At 41.7% G+C, this 7,857-nt stretch overlaps 1 long non-coding RNA gene across 1 annotated transcript; it reads left to right on the top strand.

Annotated features, from left to right (window-relative positions):
* The first annotated feature begins 1,467 nt into the window (after positions 1 to 1,467).
* Positions 1,468 to 7,301, top strand: LOC129381146 (uncharacterized). Its single transcript, XR_008609386.2, has 3 exons — positions 1,468 to 1,730; positions 2,785 to 2,865; positions 5,159 to 7,301. It is a non-coding gene; the product is annotated as an uncharacterized lncRNA (long non-coding RNA).
* Positions 7,302 to 7,857: the final 556 nt, after the last annotated feature.

Raw genomic sequence — 7,857 nt, forward strand, 5'->3', positions numbered from 1 at the left:
AGGCCGCAGTGAACTTACTTGCTAGTATTGAAATGTGGATAAGCTTGCCATAACAAGCCTTGTTGCCCTTTTTTATAGGCACATCCATATATCCATTGAACTGAAGGACAACACTTCCATGCCTACTGAGCATCACGTTTGCAGCTATGATCCACAAATATGGGTTCAGCAGTGGCACAACCAGGGATGGTGCGGGAGGCACACTAGGCACGTGCTTAGGATGTGTCACAAGTGGTGTTTGCGATACACCAGACTTATGACAGACCTATGACGTCTGAAAATGACCAATATCCTATTTATTAGCAGGAGTATTCTAACATTGATGACAAACAAGGATGAACTGTTGGTTATTTGTTTTTTGTTTAAATCTAAAAATTTAAAGTTAGTTTAGCAGTTGACCGTTGCAGTCATTTGGATGTTTTGCATGCATTTCACTAGGAAGACTAAGAGCTAAGACTTTCTTTTATTGCCATGGCCTTGACTGTCTTGATGTTGTTTTGCACCATGCCCTTGTGTTGAGTTTTGCACACGATATTTTTCAGGCACCCACTTTATATAACGCAAGAAGGCAGCTGCAAGGACACGAGGATGTCAAAGAGCCAGTGCAGCACGACTTCACGTAGTGCAGAGGAGCGAATGCCAAGAAATCAAAATACATTGGCATGCAATTTGGACACAAAACTTGCATGTGAGTATATTGGGTGTACCATTTGACCAAATGTCAACAAAATCAAGATACAGTATGTTACACCAAGATGAAAATTCTCACGTGCTCTAGGCAGTCATCTTAACATGGTATAATTATGTAATGTCTCTGATTGGAAAGTCAAATCAAGTATGCTCTCTGGAGACGAACACATAGCAGCAATTGTCATTGAAAAGTTAGAAATGTGTTTAAAAAAAGCTGATTAGTTCTGAGAAGTGACTGCTTTCTGTCTTACCTCTCAACAGGTACATCCATGTGATAAAAAACAGTGGTACAATGAAATTGCATATTTGCTTAGTGACATGATACATACTTGCAATGAGCACGGTGCCTGTGTTTACTATAAAAAGCAACCGTCCATGCTTCGTTAGGTTAGGCCCAGTACAACATGCAGGCATGGGTGATTGGCGCTTCTTTTTTTTTTATTTCTGTGTCGTGAGGTTTACTGACGTGCGTATAGGTGCAGTGGCACGCAGTATGGCTAGTACAAAAGGGGGGGGGGGGGGCAGATATATGTCGCTCACTGTACACGACACAGGGCAAAGGAAATCCGTGTTCAGCAACTATGTTAAATGCCATGTACATAAATTTTACAACGTTACTCCTTCGAAGCGCGCACAGGTGCATCTTGAAGAAAAGTTTTCCAGGGTACATAATTTAGTGCGTTATTTACACTAATTTCGCTCTAACCACGAGACATAATAATTTGAATATATTATATTGCACAGAAAAACGTAGAGCGAATTAAATTGTGTGTCAGCTTCGTGTGTATACATATAGTCTTTCCTATGCATTAGGTTTTTCGCATAATGCATTACCAGTTGACAGCCTATCTTATGATGTGTACTCTGTTTACATTACAGTTGTTTATTAGTTTACTCGTTTGTTTTGCGACTTATGAAATGCCGGCATATATATATTTTCAACATTTGACATAACCCTGTATGTTTTGTAGGGACAACCCAGGACGTGCATTTCTCAGCACCCAGTCAACTGCCAGAAGTGACTCATACACAGGCCGCCAGTAAGTGGACATCAGTTGCAATTTCACATTATACAGTTGGCTGCTGCCTTGTACTGAGGCTTTTTTTTAATGGAGATGGTGATGTCGTTCTAATGTACATTTTGACCACAAAGGTGCGATCATGTCTCACAGAGGCATATATGGTTGCTATTCTCTGCGAGGGACGTGTTCTCGTGTTCGTGAAGCATTTGTGTTTGGCAGTATTGTCGCCCAATGAGTCGGATATAAACACTAACTCGCCACTGCCGGAGATAGTTGCGAGAAACGCAATATATTATGACGCTGTAAAGTTATTTCATCAATTCGAAGGAAAGTTTTGCAGCAGGAAAAAAGGTTGCTATTCTAGGTAAACATGTCTTTTTCTCACAAGTTATTGAGCCAAACTGTGGATGCGTGAAATTCGTGACTTATGAATAGATTTTAATTTAGCCTTTAGTAATGCTTCTAAAAGAGACTAGAAATAGCATGTGAGTACCTCTCCAATCAGCAGATCATACACTTAGTCATAAGTGGTAGTTCCATCCCGTCTCGCATCTGTATAGCCTTTCCTTTCAGCAGCATTGGAACTGGTGGCTGCGTTTTCAGAAGAAGTGCACTTGGCACTGTATATGTATGTGTGAATTCGGTTTTCTTTGTCTGTGTCGGCTCACTGACACAAACAGTGCAAAAATCAGTTGTACCATGAGGCTGACGACGCCTTCTGCTGCTAGAAATGCGGCACTTCATATTTTATAGTACTGCATGACATTTAAATCAAAGCTACCACATAAAATGATCAAGAAAGCTAACCGCTGTTTTAGCTGTTTTCCTCAAAGAAAGCTTGTCCTTTATGGGCTGTGTTAATCTGAGCTCTCCACCGATGTCTCAGTAGTATTATCCCTTAGTGAGCGAAAGATTGGGGGCAGTTAATCGTGTTAGTGTTTAAATGGTGTCCTAATTATCTGCATTTGTTCCAACAAAGTTGTCTAGATTACTTTATTGTGTAGTGTAAAGTTTATGAAACCATCAGCAACTACTGAGTTGCTAACATGCATATGCATTTGTCCCTATACAGGCGGAACTCGGCTGTACCACTCCAGTGCTGCGGATATTGCCAGCACCAGCGGCTTTGCAACAGCTGTTTCGCAGCATGTCGGTATGTGCTAATTTATATTTATGTTGAGATGGGCTAGTATTATGGACCACTGCTACTCTGTATTGTGACAGATCCATATGATAAGGGATGTAATGGGCACAGCGAAAACCTTTGAATGTTTTACTATGGTACATAAACAGGCTCTCCTTTTCGTCACTGGAGCAGGGGAGAAGAGCACGCAGGCACTTCTGAATGTACATACATTTCAAAACATGAGACACACACACACACACTCACACACACACACACACACACACACAATTAAACTAAAGGCAGGGACGTTCCATCTTTCATCTTGAATTGACTTGAACAGCGCAAAAATACAGCACAGACCACAGAGAAGCACACATGTTAACAGGTTTGATACAGACGTTAGTTCAACAGATTTGATACTTCAGGTGTGCTATTTTACACAAAGGAGAAGGGAAAGGGGAGAAAACCAAAAAAAAAAGAGTGGAGTGGAAAAGAAAGGAATCATGCCAAAAAGCATGAGAAGCATCGTGCAGCCAGGATCGCCAGCAGAATATCTAAAAAGCACTGTGATAAAATTACATACAGGACAACCTTACGTATAGTTTGTTTCAATCAACTCAGATCACATGCAGCCATTACTGCAATCAAGTTGTTTCCATATGTCATATGAGGGAATGATGTGGGCCCAAAAAACTGTTTAGAGCTGAAGGATTATGTTCCATGCTAGCCTCATTGCCTGCTTTTTTATCATATTGTTATCAGCTGCTTATGTTAGGGACAAAAAGTAAGAGTACGAGCTGTTTCCTGATTCGCCATTCCACACAACATGTCTCTGTGACTATATGTACATGCAGATGATCCATAGATGAAAAATATTCAGTACAGTAGAATCTCATTACAAGATACACTTCGTTGTAAGAGACATCTGAAAATGGTTTGGTTGGTTTTCCGATGTTTGCCACGTTAATAATACTGTATACAAGAGACACCTTTGTTACTAAGGATGACTTTTTAGGTATTCACTACTTCGAAGGGACACAACCCAGACACATTCACTTCGTGCACCTTGTGTGCTCCAAAGGGCGTAAAGATCACGCAATCCTCACACAAGTCAATTGCGCATGTCTCTTTCAGCATGACCTAGAAAAGGAGGGCAATGAGGACAGTGCAGGGCAGAAAGTGTCGGCAGTTGAAGCTGACGAGCGCCTAAGAGCACCTCAAAGGTACTGCGAGCAACAAGGCTTGCAAAGTGAAGTGTTTAAATTCCAGAAGTTGGGAAGGAAGCTAACACAATCTACAGTCACTAAAAAGCTGTGAATGTTCTTTAAAGGGCCCCTAAAGCACCGAGGTTGAAATTTAGTCGCGGTGTTGCAGTTGTACACGATAAGGCAACGAACAGGTAGCCACAAGAATTTTTCGCCACGGTGCAGTAATAGTGGAGCTACGTGTGTTTGATTATCGAAAAGTAGTCCCCACTCATTTTACTCTTTCATCTGGTACACGCCATCTGGACAGTATCGTCTTTTCGTCGCCTAGTACACCTCCAAATGTTACGGGACAGGCCATCACCAACGAGCTCTGTTGTTGCCGCGCTGGCCCGTCGTCCTGCGAGGGGTGGCGCTGATGACCTCGCCAATACAATGGAACTGTATGGTGACTCGTGTTGAAGAGCCTCATAGGCAGACCCTTCTGTTGGCGTTTCTGTTCTTTGCCCCCATTGGCTGCCCACAATGGCATCGCGAGCAACGCGACGAGGAAGAAGGAGTGTGTGTATTTGCTTGCAGGCCTTGCCGGCAGTTGTACACTTTCGTTCGACCAATCGACAGCACCGGAAACTGGTGACATCATCAGAGACAGCCTGGTGACGTCAGGACAAACTGGGGGGTGCAGGATAGGTCCAGAGAGGCGCACAGGGTCGTTTGGCTTCGTCGATTGTGACGGCATTCTGATTTCGTGTTTACTTGAAATGTTCAAAAAATGTCGAGAAGTGGTTTAGGGGCCCTTAAAGCCACCCTGAGCAATTATTCCTTCAGATATATCTAAACATACTTTAGTTATGATGCATAATAAAGTGATCTAGTCTGGCTCTTCAGAGTTTTAAAATTTTTGGTTTTGAGAGACATGTTTCCCGTGCCTCTTGAGTATCTCTTCTAATGAGGCTTTACTGTAATATACACACACAATTGTGTAACTCCTCCTGCAAGTATTATTCATTAAGCCCGGTCACTGATGTGCAAAGCTTGTGGTTAAGTCTTGATGTCCGTACTTCTTAGAGCTATGTTTATTAATTCAGGCTGTTCTTATTGGTTCTTCGATGCAGGAGACAATGCCTACGAAATTATTAGCCCTGATGACGAGAGCCCTCAAGGGGCAAACAACATCTCTGTTGCAGAAGTGAGCCCGATACTGAAGTTACCATGACAGATGACACGGCAGTAATAGATACAGAGACTGCCTGTCTACTGCAGCTGCAACAGTGTACGAGGCGAGCAGCAGCGCATCAGCATCAGCAGCAGTGTCAGAAGGAACCACACCAGGCCTGGTAGAGCAACATGTGTGCTATCACTGTGACTTTTTTTGTAGTGCATACAAATCATTTGCTCAACATACAAAAGCTTTTCACCACGTCTGTGAGCCAGTATTCTTGTGGAGCAAGTGCAAGACTAAGTTAGGTGTTATAACACAGTACAAGCATCACTTTAAGATATGCAAATGCAAACACATTGCAGTTGTTGCCCCCCCAGCCAGCCCACATAGCGACAACAATGTGGAAAACATGGTGGGACACACCTCTCCCCCATTAGAACATAGTAGAGACTGTCAGTGTTGTTGCTAGATTGACTGGTCTTTGTAGGCAACTGGAAGGACAACATAGGTGTCATAAGATTGTTGTTTATGTTGTTGTTGAAGAGGTAAAAAAGAAGTTTGATGCAGCTGAAGTGCCAACTGATATGGAGCAATTCAAAAGCAACCACCTGAGAAAGCAACACTATCGAAATTTGGGTATCTATGTGCCGTCAACTCTGGTAAGGATGGCATAGGACGAAAGTGTGATGAAAATCACACAGACACAGCTGTTGCATCACTGGCCACAATGAGCAGCGACTTGTAGGGCAAGAGAATCAACTGAAACTAACATTATGACATAGTGTCATGCTCCCATGTGACCACTTTTCAAGTTATTTTGCAAGATACAGCTCAACCTCCAGAAACGAGACTGCAACTTGTCTGTAAAAAAGCTTTCACAAAAAATTATTCATAACACTATTAACATAGCAGTACCTTTTTTTTTTGTCGGTTCGAGGTTCCCGGGTGTCCATTAATGCAAAAGTTGAGGAAAAAAAGAACATGTGTCGTACTTACACCTTTTTAACAAGTACGGGAGGGACAGAACATTTCTAGTCATGCATCTTCATCATACTATGAAGTTTTTAAATGCCTTTTATAATTATTATTACCAGTTATATCTGAGTGCATTGTATGCATGTAGCAGGTGTAAAATCAGGTCAGTTGGATCAGATGCCTTATCTGCAAGAGAGCCCTATATTCAAGAAATTTGAATTAATATAGTTACGTTAGAGACGCAGTCTTTCAGCACTTTATTGCCTGTGGTTTAAGCATTGCTCAATACTTTTGTGGATGGCAGTTTCAACCGGCACAGCACTGCAATTTGCCACAGTCACATGTGTCTTCAAAGCGGTGTTTACCATTTGTGTTGATGTGTTTGTGTATGCATAGAGCAAGTTTTCAATTTATATTTTTCCGCATTCTTGTGCTTGCACTAAGCTTGTATAAGGCAGTTACAAAATGTGCGTCACTATAAAGAACTGTTCTGTTGAGCTTACAATTGCAAATAATCGTGTTCAGATGGCCGCACTTCTATGTAGGTGCACCGCTAGCTCTGTGTATATTCTCATGTTTGTATAAAGCTTATATAAGCTAGTTAGAAAATGTATGTCACTAAGCATTGTGATATTCTCTAAAGAACTGCTTGGTTGGTTTTACACTTGTGAATTAGTATTGAGCCGGTGGTATACCCATGTAGGCCCACTGCTAGCTTTCTGTATCCTCACGTGTTTGTATTAAGTTTCTACAAGGGAGTTACAGCATGTACGTCACTAAGCGCTGTGATATTTTTTAAAGAACTGCTTTGTTGGTTTTACACCTGTGAGTAATAGTACTCGGGCAGCACTAGTCATGTGTAGGTACACAGGGACCATTTGTATACATTATGCTCATGTAAAGCAGTTACAAAGTGTATGTCACTAATCACTGTGATATTTGTTGAAGAATTGCTGTGATGGTTTTACACATGTGAATAATAGTGGTCAGGACACAGTACTTGCGATGTAGAGTTGAATTTATACAGTGCCAAGACATGGACTGTATACGTACCAAACGAAATGTATGTCATTATATTGTTGTGATTATTGCTGTTTGGATTTTATTAAACTGTAATAAAATTGTTTCTTGTATCTATTGAGGTATGGCAATTTATCATGCAACCAAACTGAGGACTTGAACTTGTGCATACAAACAAACAGCTAATTTAAGAGTATACTGCTCATATTCTGCTAAACCAGTTTAACAAATCTTGTACTACAATGCTGGGAAAATGACAGAGCTGACTCGGATGTACAGAAAGAGTTCTGCACTGGCTGAAGGACTGCCCCACACTGGAGTTGGTAATGTTGCGTTTATTGGAGTAGAACAGAAAGTGCACTTCTATTAAAAATGCGACAGTCGGGGCAGAAACATAAGGCAGACGAGCAGATGTGGCACATTTTTTTCAGGGCCCTCCATGCCTACTACTGCATTTCTAGTCTTCCTGTGCTCTGCGTATAAGCCCCTGTTCAGCCAAGGTTTTTACTCCATGACAGTTGTTCTACTGGGTTCGTAGCAATATTGAAGAAAGAAATTCAATGGTTTTCAAGGACTTTCGAGGCCCCGACACAGTAACTTCAAGGACCTCGTGCGATGTGTGTATTAGTTTGGACAGGCAATAACTTGTTCAACAAC

Source organism: Dermacentor andersoni, chromosome 1, assembly GCF_023375885.2.
Source record: "Dermacentor andersoni chromosome 1, qqDerAnde1_hic_scaffold, whole genome shotgun sequence".
Classification (NCBI taxonomy): Eukaryota; Metazoa; Arthropoda; class Arachnida; order Ixodida; family Ixodidae; genus Dermacentor; species Dermacentor andersoni.